The 12,743-nt window shown below is 39.7% G+C and overlaps 1 protein-coding gene across 7 annotated transcripts in view; it reads left to right on the top strand.

Moving 5' to 3' along the window:
• Positions 1–12,743, top strand: part of Tec (tec protein tyrosine kinase) — a 103,804-nt gene that overhangs the window by 4,594 nt on the left and 86,467 nt on the right. For 2 of the 7 annotated variants that reach the window (XM_078021267.1, XM_078021264.1), the window contains exon 2: positions 6,231–6,381. The exons of 2 other annotated variants lie outside the window; for them this stretch is intronic. The gene's annotated coding sequence lies outside the window, so the exon portion shown is untranslated. Of the gene's footprint in view, positions 1–6,230; positions 6,382–11,571; positions 11,660–12,743 lie in introns of those variants that run through there. 3 more of the 7 variants (XM_078021269.1, XM_078021268.1, XM_078021265.1) reach the window with 3 other exon arrangements.

The raw sequence follows: 12,743 nt of genomic DNA, 5'->3' as shown, positions 1-12,743 counted from the left end.
TTAATCTTCCGGTGGGGCTGGGGATTGAACCCAGGGCCTTGTGTATGCTAGGCAAGTACTCTACCAACTGAGGTATGCCCCCAGCCTTGGTTTACACGTTAAAGAAAAAAATTTCTTTCACTGACATTTTACTGGGCTTTTGACAAGGTTTCTGTTCCATCTGCCATAAGTGCCTGGAATATAGATTTCTTAACCAACCTCTTCTGAGAGACTCATTTGAGTCTGTCAGGGCAACATGTGGTTGATTCCCCTGTCTCAACCCACAGGTAAACATTTTTTAATTAACCTGGAATATTCTCTCACTGAGCTCAGTTTGGATCTCAGGTTCCTTTTGTTTCTTTACTAATTAATCCCAGTTGTCATAGGAGCTCAAACTTCTCCCTAACCCTAACTTGGCTGGTGTATAGCTTTCTGGTCATTCAGCGCTTATTCCTGTTTCTTGAATTCATTTTGTCTAGGAAGAATCATTCTGTTTCCTTGGTTTCTGCATCTCTTACCTTTTGGTGAGTCTAATATTATTTCACTTTGAAAACTGGACCTCGTGTCAGAGGTGGCCTTGTGGCCTCAGTGGAAATTCCTATGATTTCCCTCTGGAGGCCAGGGTATCCCACAGCTTCCTTGCCAGCAGCGAGATCCTCCCTTCCCCTTTGCAAGCTGGGGCCCTTCTTGGAATGTGCACCAAGTTCCTGTTTCTGGCTGGGCGAGCTGAGATGACTGACCTGCCCTGCTCTTTGCAACTTTCCCGACCCATTTACGGGTTGAGTCATTGCTCAGCCTCCCTTCATGCGGGGAGTATTCTCTTCCTGGGGCTTTACCGACAGCAGCATTCTCGTGGTTATGCACAGGGAATACTGACAAGCTTTAGCCTCCACTGAAGTAGGAAGAGCATTGTTTCCAAACCATCTGACCTGCAGCAAAGGTGAAGCTCTAGCTCCCTCTGAGGGCAAAACTACTGTGCATTGGGAAGACCGAAAACACCAGTGCTGGCAATTGCTCCAACACAGCAGTTGCACTAGGGGATTTTTATCTCAGGTGGATGACAGCGAAGGATGGGTTATTAGAAAAGACTTATTTAACAACCAGAGACCCTGTGTCTAATAGAAGAAAAAGTAGGCTCTAATCTCCATCATGTGGGATTAGGCCCCAACTTCCTTAATAAGACTCCTGTGGCACAAGAATTAAAATCAAGAATCAATAAATAGGATGGACTCAAACTAAAAAGTTTCTTCTCAACAAAGGAAATAATCTGTGAGGTGAATAGAGAGCCTACATCTTGGGAGCAAATCTTTACCCCTCACACATCAGATAGAGCATTAATCTCTAGGGTATATAAAGAACTCAAAAAGCTAGACACCAAAAAAACAAATAACCCAGTCAATACATGGGCCAAGAACCTGAAGAGACACTTCTCAGAAGATGATGTATAGTCAGTCAACAAACACATGAAAAAGTGTTCATCAACACTAGCAATTAGAGAAATGCAAATCAAAAACACTCTAAGATTTTATCTCACTCCAATCAGAATGGCAGCTATTATGCATACAAACAACAATAATAAGCGAGGATGTGGGGAAAAAGGTACACTTATACACTGCTGGTGGGACTGCAAATTGGTGCAGCCAATATGGAAAGCAGTATGGAGATTTCTTGGAAAATTGGGAATGGAACCACCATTTGACCCAGCTATCCCTCTCCTTAGTCTATACCCAAAGGACTTAAAAACAGCTTACTACAGGGACACAGCCACATCAGTGTTTATAGCAGCACAATTCACAATAGCTAAATTGTGGAACCAACCTAGATGCTCTTCAATAGATGAATGTATAAAAAAATGTGGCATATATACACAATGGAATATTACTCAGCAATAAAAGAAATAAAATCATGGCATTTGCAGGTAAATGGATGGAGTTAGAGAAGATAATGCTAAGTGAAGTTATCCAATCCCCCCCAAACAAATGCCAAATGTTTTCTTTGATATCAGGAGGCTGATTCATACTGGGACAGAAAGAGGGAGCATGGGAGGAATTGACGAACTCTAGATAGGGCAGAGGGGTGGAGGGGAAGGGAGGGAGCATGGGGTTAGAAATGATGGTGGAATGTGATGATCATTATTATCCAAAGTACATGTATGAAGACATAAATTGGTGTGAATATACTAAGTATACAACCAGAGATATGAAAAATTGTCCTCTATATATGTAATAAGACTTGTAATGCATCCTGCTGTTATATATAAATAAAAAAAGGAAAAGATTTATTTAGCTGGTACCCCGTAACACATATGAATGAAAGTTTGGCCAGGGAGAATGCTGCAAGGCTTATTCCTCCCATTGTACTTATGCAGGTCTCTTTCCCTTTTCTAAAGAGAGTGCTATTGCAGTCTCTCTTTCCACGCAGTGCAGTTTTCTCCAATGTCCTGAGTGCTTCAACATAAGCTCTTTTTATCTTTTAAGCTGGTTATTAAACTCTGCTAGAGAAAGGACAATACCTAATAAATATTCAGTCAATGCTGTGAATGAATTTTGGATGCTTTGCAGTTAAAAAAAATACTTAGTCATAATTATCCAAGTTGTGTCCAATATTCTAAACTCATAAAATCCTGATTAGACTTTACTTCACTTTGGGTATATAGACTGAAGCAAATGACAGTCAACTTAAGTTTTTCCAAGTGTATTGTTTCTCATGTCATTTAGAAATATTCCTCACTGAAACTAATATTATTTTTCTGTCCATGTATTTCTACTTAGTATGGTATTGGGATTTTTTTGTTGTTTTAATGGCAAAGAGGAATGGCTTTTGGAGGAAGGAGGGAAGTACATGCTGGTTAGGTTGCCTACACTGGTTCATTTACTTAAAGGAGGAAAAACCTTTGTTTGGATTTTAATAACAAATTTACTTTTAGCTTGTGTAGCTTTGTGTCATTATTTTCAAGGTTTAAAATGCTTAGCTATAGAGTGTCATAGTGGTAGACTTGTAGTCTTTACATAGTAGATGAGATCCTGATTCTGCAAAATTCTGTAAATATCTTACTCCCTTTAATTTTCATTTTTTGTGAAATTCTAAGCTGAGTTAGCAGGAAAAAATGTTAATGTTTTCTCTTTATCCAAAATGAAGTTCCAACAGCATCTTTTCTGTTACTATTTCTTTAGAAACTCTTGCGTCCTCCTATGCCCTCCAGTATTAGATTTCAGCCACATCTGTGGGATCTCCACGATTGCCCAAAAAATGAATCTTTTTTTTTCCTGCCCCATACAGGAGCGATTTCCAGTTCATTTTTCTGCCAGCTTGATTTAAGCATGCATTATTTTTTACCATTAGAGTTATTTTTGTTTCATAGAAGGCAATTTCTATTGTTTCTATTGCTTCTATTGTTTGCTAAAGTAAAATTTCCTGACCCTTTAGCCATGAAGAGACACAGAGATATAGTTCAGTTGGGTTATGAATGCTCATATGTGTAAATTTAGATATACATGCTTCTGAATGTGGTGTTTTTTTTTTTTTGACTGACAGCAGGGTGACATTGACTTTCAAGTTCCCACTGCCAAGAACATTCATTTAAAACTGAATGTTTTTAAAAGGATTTCCAATGTCTTTTTCACATAGTCAAACCACTTAGAGAACCATTGCATTAAAGAATTCTTGGTCATGGGTTCTGGAGTCTTAGTGAGAAGATGTTTTTTGGGGTTAGAGCTGTTGACAGATCCTCCCACATTCCCCAGTCCAAGGATAGATCTCTGGGTACTACCCAGGTTCTCAGACTCAATAATGTGCTCCTCGAACTCTTCCTGTCATCCTTAAAAAAATGTCATCTAGTAGAGTTTTACATATTCATTGTTAAAAATGCAAATAGTACTGAAGCTTACAAAAAAGAAATTAGAAAAAAAAAATAACCCTGAAACTATCCCAGAAGGAATCTTTGTGAGTCTCCTCTCTTTTCTGTTTTCACTGGACTTCTTAAAACTCCTCAGTAACTTCCTAGAAAATAGTTAACCTGATGAGCATTATGTGCAACTGTTTATGTAATTCTGAATTCTATACTAATTTTTTTTATACACATAGTAGTTCATGTATAATGTTCTTTGGGTGATCTTTTATGTGGGCATTTTCTTATAGGGATGGTTATGATTTTTAATAGCTAGGGGATATTCTGTCATGTTAATATATGATAGTATTTTGAATAACTCTTCAGGTGTTAGACATTTGGATTATTTTCCTTCTTAAAAATTTTTATTTCTTAACCAATTAATTAATTTTTGGATTGAAGCCAGGGACTTGTGCATGTTAGGCAAACATTCTGTCATTGAGCTAAACCCTCCCCCCCACCCCTACCCCTACCCCCACCCCCCACCCCCCCATCCCCACCCCCTATTATTTCAAATAGGTATGCTTTTTTTTTTTTTTCTTTGAGGATTATTTCCTTGGGGAGTATTTTTCAAAACATCATTCTGGGATTAAGGATTTCTAACTTCTATTAACTCTTGTCAGAAGGAAACAAAAATAACAATAAAAAAAATTTCTATCGATATAAAGCTATATAGAGTTTCCATTATCTTCTTTTTTGTCTCTTTTAGATGAACAGTATCTTCTTTGTATACACGAGAACCTTTGAGACCATCTTATGTACCTGGTTGTAGGTCAGATAAGACGGTTTGAAGAACCTGACAGAACCATGTACAGAAACTGTGTTTTTGTGGATATTTTCATTTTATTGGATATTGGTAGGAAAAGTTTCTAAGGATTAGTAACAAAAGGTGGAGAGGTTGTTGTGGCAACTGCAACTTCATCTGACCTCTGTACCTGGTCCAGGGTTTATGACCTTTCCGGTAAGCTGGGAAGGCATCTTATTTTTTTGGGAAACTCCAACCCTCCCACTCATTTCCTCATTCCTGGAGTCTGTCAGCCAGGCTCAGTAAGGTGTGCAGGGTGAGCCCCATCATCAAAATTTGCACAAATGTATTTCTTGATTAAGAACTAGAGTAGAGTGAATTCCTGTTTAAATTATTCCCTTGACATCTTTCTGGATGTCTGGATGTTCTAATGTTTAAAGCCTAAGCTGTATTTCGAGGTTAACTATTAGCTGGCATTATGTTCCCATGCTTCAGGGTTTCCACCTATTACACAAAGCATAATGACACATAATTAATAGTGCACTTCAGAAAGATTCATGGCTTAATGCTTGTAAAGAACTTTGAGCTTTTCCTGAGAGCATTTTATACACATTCATGAATAATGAGGTGGCTTGCTGTGTTGGGCAAAGAACATCTATATTATACTCATTTTATGGATGAGAAAAGTCCATCTTGTCTGATGTTCATTGCAGGCAAGTCAGAGAGAATAATGACTTGCTGAGAATCAGAGGGTAAATTTAATGTAATGTTCATTCAGTTTTCCTTGGACTTGGTGGGACAAGTGGAATCTAAAATAAAATCTTCATGACTGTGTGTGTGCATGCAAAATACATTTATATTTACTACTTTAAGCAATTTAACATTTTAGGCAGATAGGCTACTCCTTTATAAAGATAAATTATGTTTGAAAAATTCACTAGCATTAGAGAGCCTTAGATAAATAGGAAAGGTAGATAGATCTAAATTGTAACTTTTTTAAAATATTATTTTTAGTTGTAGTTGGACACAATACCTTTATTTTATCTTATTTATTTTTATGTGGTGCTGAGGATCCAACCCAGTGCCTTGCATGTGCTAGGCGAGCACTCTACTGCTGAGCCACAACCCCAGCCCTTGAAACTGTAACTTTCAAAGTGATTTTGGGAAGAGTCCACACAAAGACTCTTAAGTAGGGTCAGTGGGAGTTAGGGAGAAATATTGTTAAAATCAGAATTTGAAAGAGGATTGAAAGACAGAACATTTCTCAGAATACAGATGTAGTTGCAATAGTCTTATTATTATTTTAAAGTAAGTAATATATAAGAGGGAATACTTTAGTGAACTCCTAGTTTATTGTCAACATGAACCCTCTGTGACACTAAAAAGTCAAACTGCTTTTATCAAGTCTATGCAAAACAGCAGGCATTGCAAAGAATACCTTTAGGTAAAATGAATCCAATTTGTACATGCAGATATACATTTCAGTTTTTGACTCAAGAAGGAGATTCAGAGATTATTGTAAACTAACTAGCTTTCTCTCTCTGTACTGGGGATTGAAACCAGGGTTGCTTAACTACTGAGCTACATCATCAGCCCTTTTTATATTTTATTTTGTTACAGGGTCTCACTAAGTTTCTGAGTGCCTAGCTAAGTTGCTGAGGCTGGCCTTGAACTTGTGATCCTCCTGCCTAAGCCTCACGAATCACTGGAATTACAAGCGTGGACCACCATACCCGGCTACTGTAAACTCTTAACTAAAGACATTGACAAGGTAGATAATTTGGAACATGCTGACTAATTTTAACTATTGTCACAAATAAATCAGAAATATTATTTCACTTTCATATGCTTCAGCATCTAAGATAGTTTCTGCAAGTTTCATCACTGTACCTTAAAAGACGTAATGCACTTAGAGCAAGCAAATCAGTGACAGAGAAGACTGAGTGACATATTCCCATTAGCTGTTCAGTCTAGAAAGATAAATGAGACCTGTGGACAGAGTGGACCTGCTTAAACTATGGAAACTGAGCTAAATAATATGAGGAAAACCGTTCATTTGCACCTTTTTTATTCCCAAATAATAAACATTCCAAATCTTTATTGAGTATATACGATGTGCCAGGCTCCATGCTAAATTCTTTAGGTGGATTATCACATGCAATCCTCAGAGAACCCTGTGAAATGGATAAGATATTTTCAGCATTTATAGATAAAGAAATTAAATTTCAGAGAGGTTCTATAACACTTGGTAAGTAGTAAGTGGTGATAACAGAGTTCAGAATAATGCAGTAGGAGTCCAGGGCTCTCTGCTATGTTCTCTTTGGAGCTCTGCACAGTGAGCTCTTCTCCTTTCCTCTTGCTGTCTTAAATAGAATTGGACAATGTAGGAGCAAATGCTTCAAATAAGAACCAATCAGTCTCTCTGGGCATTGCTCCCAAGCCTCTGAACCCTATAGATCCTAAGAAGTCTTCATAGCAGCACTGTCTAGTGGAAATATTCTATGACCCACAGATGGAATTTAAAAATTTCTAGTTGCCATGTGAAGAAAGGAAAAAGCAACAGGTGAAATTAATTTTCATAATATATGCTGTGTAACCCAACATATAAAAATATAATACTTTTACCATGTAATCATAAAAATTATTAATGAGATATTAGAAACAACTGAGGAGCAATACAATATTACAAATGCAGTATAATACAATATGAAATCTTTTGTATTGTGGGTAAAGTGAACTGTAGTTCTACCAAACAAAAAAGTTGTGACTAATGAAAAGATATTTTATACTCCTTCAGTTTTACATTTTAAATTCAAATTTATTAAAATTTTTTAAAATTTAAAAATTTCTTTCCTCACTTGCATTGGTTACATTTCAAATGCTCGGTAGTTATTTGCGATATGTGGCTACCATATTGAACAGTGCAGTTCTAAAATAAAAGGTGCTCTGTCCCCAAAGGCCCAGGGACTTCCAGACATTGCATCCCCATCCCAGTCTCTCATTCCGCTTAGCTCCCATCTTAATTTTCTTTGCCTGTGCCCAAAGCTATGATGTACAATTGTGCAAGTTGTATACTGCAAAATTCTTGGGTGTCATTTACTTTATAGACCTAACAAATTTGCTTATTTAATGCGTGCAACAGTTTTAAAGAAGATGGAAGTAAAATTTTCAAAGGAAGAGGCGGGTTTTTCTAATGCATGCAGAGACATATTTTGAGGAGGTGGGTAGGTGAGTGGTTGTGGCTTCTCTGTTTTTTCTATGGTTTCATCAGTTAGGCTTTTTGCATTGTTCTCTTTTATGTTCAGCACAATCCCGGGGCAATTTGCCTGTGGTTGAAAGAATGAAAGCAGCCTCAGTTACCCTCCTCTCCCTCAGAATAGTGCACAGTGCCATAGGTCTCTTTGGAGCCATCCATATGTGTTTCACTCATATTGTGTTCCCAGGGCCTGGTGCATAATGATGCTCAACACATTAATTTGAATTGTTATCTAGCTTTGACTCATGGGCCTCTTTTGTGTCTGAGTTGCCCTTAATGATACTTGAACCTGGCCAATTCATGCAGATGCTGACATGGCTCCCTCTTTCACTGAGTCACTGCTTACCCTTCATGGGTTGCCCTGTTCTAATGATACTAACAGCCATTCTTATTATTATTACTAGTAATAGCACAGCTGTTTATTGATTGCTTTGTGTCAGGTGTTGTGCTTAGTAGTTTATGTGCATTATTTCATTTAACTCTTACAAATATCTCTAGGATATGGCACTATGATTATTCCCATTTTATAAAGAGGAAACTGAGGCACTAAGAAATTAAGTAATTTGCATGATGCCATACAGCTAATAAGTGTCAAATCCAGTCCAGGTTGACTTCAAAGCTCTTCTGTGCTTTAAATACCAGCCCAGAGCTTCTTCCTTTGGTATCTGGGGCTGTATGGGGAAGTGCCCATCCTGTAGTGGACTTACTATTTGTTTGTCCAGACTTTATTTCTTTGGGGAACTTCTATCTCTGGGTCATGTGGTTTGGTTGGGATTGACACTGACTTCAGGGCTGGCCATGTGACTTGGCTTTGGGTGATCTGAACACACCTTCCACCTAACTAAGTGATTGACCCAGGGAGAATGTTTGATCCAGGCTGGCTCAATGAGGCTCCCGTTCTGCTTACATTTAGGAAAGGAGGCACTCTTTCCTCTGGGGTGCCTTTTTCTTTTTTCTTTTGTGCTGTGTGATGTACTCTGGAGTGATGATGGCTCTGCTCTATGGGGGAAGCTGTTTGTACTAGGAGAGAGGAGGCCATCACGCAGTGAGAAGTGAGTGGTCATGAGAGCATGGCCAGCATCATTTGGAGCTCAGGGTTCACCCGAAGCATCCCAGGACAGCTTGGTTATGTGAGCCAATATGTTCCATTTGTTGTTGTTGACTTAAATCTAGATATTTGCATTTGAAAAGAATCCTATCTAGGTCACAGACTTTTTAGAAAATGAATATTTCTATCTTGGCTTCCCCATTGCCATTCTGTGTCTACCTTTAGATGAGAGTAAACCCACTGCTTCTAGGGTCTTTTTATACTTGTGCCAAGAGGCCTTTGATCTCTGCAGACTCTGAACCATGGTCAGCTTGCTGTTTCCCTTTTAGGCCTTTAAGCTCTGCCCAAGTGAAAGGAGTTTCCACACCCAGCCTTCCATCCCTTTCCCACCCCATGGTGTAGCCCACACACATGGATCTGGGTGGGACATGGATTGTACCATGAGAGGAGCATTAGAGAAATCTGTTCTTCATAGACATCAGAAAAATCGTTCATCAGCCTCCTCTTTGAATGCTGATCAAAGACTCTGGAATGAACTCTCTCTGGCCTCTGACACCATCTGGGCTCTCAGCCAGCTTAGGCCAAGCCCTTGCCTCTTATCCCCAGTTTCCTTGACTTCCAGCCTTTCTGATCAGCAGTCGTCCTCAGTACTCTCAGCCTCCCTATGATTCTGAACTCCCATCCTTCTGCTGGCTTGCTTCCCAAGTCTTTCCGGTGGCCCTCTGAGAGCATTGTTCCACAGTGAATCAACTCTCCCACACCCCAGCCTCCTCACACATGAAAACACTCCCAGCTCTCTCTGCTGTAGCCTTCTCCTGATTTCTCCTCACAGCTTTCAGGGCATCACTTTTCAACCCTCATGCAAAACATCTTTTTCATTTAGCATTCAAGCCATTCTTGTAGATATCCTCCTGGTCTCCTCTGTTTCCATCAACTTCTTGGTCATCCTCCTGGACTGACTCACGTGCTTCCTAGTCTTTTCTCCCAGCTTTGCACTTTCTGTATTCGTATATACAGCTAACTTAATATATGTGCAATAGTTGAGCAGATGCCTTGGGGTAGTTCATGGGAGCACATAGTTGTGGTGGGAGTGGAAAGCAAGGGAGACTTCATCAAAGAGATTACCTGTGCTCAGGACTGGGTTATATTTCTACCACTACAACAAAATATCTGAGACAAAAGGCTTAGAAAGAGGAAAGATTTATTTGGCTCATGGTTTCAGGCCAAAATCACTTGACCCAGCTGCTTTGGGCCTATAGCAGCACAGTACATCATGGTGGGCAAGTCAGTATGGCGGAGGAACACTATTTACCTCAGGGCAGCTGGGAAATGAAGACAGAGAGGAAGGAATGAAGACAGAGAAGGGATTAGCTTCCCAATATCCCTTTCAAGGGCACATCCTCGGTGGCCTAATTTCCTTCCATTAGGTCCTACCTCCTAAAAGTTCCACCATCTCCCTGTCGTGCCACAGGCTGGTGACCGAGCCTTCAACACATGGTCTTTGGGGCATATTTAAGATCCACCTCAGATAAAGGACCTTGAGAAATGAGTGGGATTTCAACAGGAGGATTAAGAGGGAAGAGTCTTCTGGGCAGAGAGCACAACTTGAGCAGAGGCCTGGAGTTAGGAAGAGCTTGATTCCTGGGAAATAAGTGGTAGGAAAGGAAGAGGGGACCCAGATTGGATTGGATATGAGTTAGGAGGGAGAATGCAAGACAAAGACAGCCTTTATTATAAAAAAGGAGAGAGGTGGGATGATATTGTAAATGACAAGATTAAAACTTGGTTGGAGTGGTTGTAAAGGGGGAGGAGGAGTCATGACAGCAGTTTAAGAAGCTTCACAGAGTAGGGCTGTAGAGTGGAGATGGTGGGAGAAGAGGGGGAGGGATTGGCAGCACAGGGTGGTTATGAGGGAGCAGAGAGTAAGGCAGGGAAATGAGTCAGGTCCTCCTGCTGCTTATGAGCTAGGAGATGATGAGGTCCTGCCTAGCAATAGGAGACTTAAGGTTCCAGGATGCTGGGAGACAGCAGCTGTATACTAGATATGAATCAAATTACTTGGCCTTTTAATAACCTTGTGAATGAAGAGTAAGATAACACATGGATTGCATGATAGTAAAAATGACTTACATAAGCTTATGGTGTTTCCCAGTGTTTTATAGAATTCTACAACTCAGAGATGTTAATGAGGTTCAAGGGAAATAGAGCAAGTTCTGTGATCAAATAAGGTTGGGAAACACTGCATGCTATGTGATTCACAGAGTTTGTTCACATAGTAAAGTCTTTGAGAAATGCTCATAAGGAACCAGTCTGACATAGGTTAACCCAGCCTTCCCCAAATATGTATGTCCATTCATTCAACAAGCATGAATGGACTAGTAAGTGCATGCTAGTGTGTTTTGGGTGCTGTGCTGGCCCCTGTTCATGTAGTAGAGAACGAAGGCAGGTGGTATTCCTGTGCTTAAGCCATTTTGGTTTGGAATAAGCATGTCTAATCATTCAACAGGTCCAGTGTTCTGAAAAACATGATTTGGGAGGTCTTAAGGTATTCAGACATTCCTTTTATGCTCCTGAATGGAACGTGTAGTGATTTGTCTCTCTGCCTTCATGTCCCTATCTTATATTCATACTGCCACCTCTTCACAGAATATTTTCTGCACTTCCTGTCTTGGGCACGGACTGAGAAAATGACAAGAAAACTTTCAGGTCTGGGAAGTTGGTGACTCACCCAGGATTACCCAGATGGTGAGTTGCAGAACCAGAGCCAGAACCCAGCTCTTCTGGTTGTAGGTTCTGTGCTCAATCCATTCTTGATGACAAGGGACAATTTGAAGTGCCTGAAAAATCAAAGAAAATTCAAGTAGCCACAAGAGGTTGAGTGAGATACTCTGGACATGCCAGTTTAATCAACACCACCAGGGTGGACTGTGTGCCACCACCACCATCACCACCATCATTGTCATCACTAATATTGAGTAATTATTGGATCCAGATATCTAAGTACTTTATGTAAAGACTTTTAATTTTTACCATGCTATGAAGTTGTAATTGCCACCTTGCTTTATAAATGAAGAAGCAAGGGTAGAGAGGTGAGTAATGTGTCCATGTTTACACACACAGCCAGTAAGGATCAGAGCCCTGCTCCCTATTTATTTTTTTAGTTATAGGTGGAAACAATATCTTTATTTTTATGTGGTACTGAGGATGAAACCCAGTGCCTCACGCATGCTAGGCAAGCACTCTACCTCTGAGCCACAACTCCGAAGTGGTTTCTTGACTTCAAGATTTCTCTCTCAGAATCAGTTTGTTTTTTCTCCTTTCCATTTTAGCACGCCTATTTCCTCGTTTTTTTATAAACCTGATGTCAGAAAGGTTCTGATTCATTCATTTAATAAATGAATCAAGTAGTATTCATTAAATCTCTAATGAGTACCTACTATGTGAAGGAACTGTTTAGGAGCTGAGGATCCAGCAGTGAATACATAGAGTAGGTTCCTGCTGTCATGGAATTTAAAGGAATGTCTTGCAGTGATAAGTATAATACAAAGAATTAAAATGGGAGACCAGAGTGAGGGTGACTGGTTGCCTCCTGTAGACTGGGAGTCAAGGAAGGCCTTTTTGTGAAAGTGACATTAGGTTGAAATTTGAGTTAGACAAGGAGCTGGTATGAGGGGATAGGGAGAGTACACAGAGAGAAAGAAGAGCATTCTTTCAGGTAGAGGGACTGTCCTATGCAAAGACCCTAGCATAAATTTTCAGTGTTTAAAGAGTAGGAAGAAGGTGGGTGTGGTTGAATCATGGTGGGCTAGGAGAGAGAGTGGTACTAGAA

This window comes from Ictidomys tridecemlineatus, chromosome 9 (genome assembly GCF_052094955.1).
Source record: "Ictidomys tridecemlineatus isolate mIctTri1 chromosome 9, mIctTri1.hap1, whole genome shotgun sequence".
Lineage (NCBI taxonomy): Eukaryota > Metazoa > Chordata > Mammalia > Rodentia > Sciuridae > Ictidomys > Ictidomys tridecemlineatus.
Note: the sequence above shows the minus strand (reverse complement) of the source record. Positions and strands in the feature narration are given on the sequence as shown.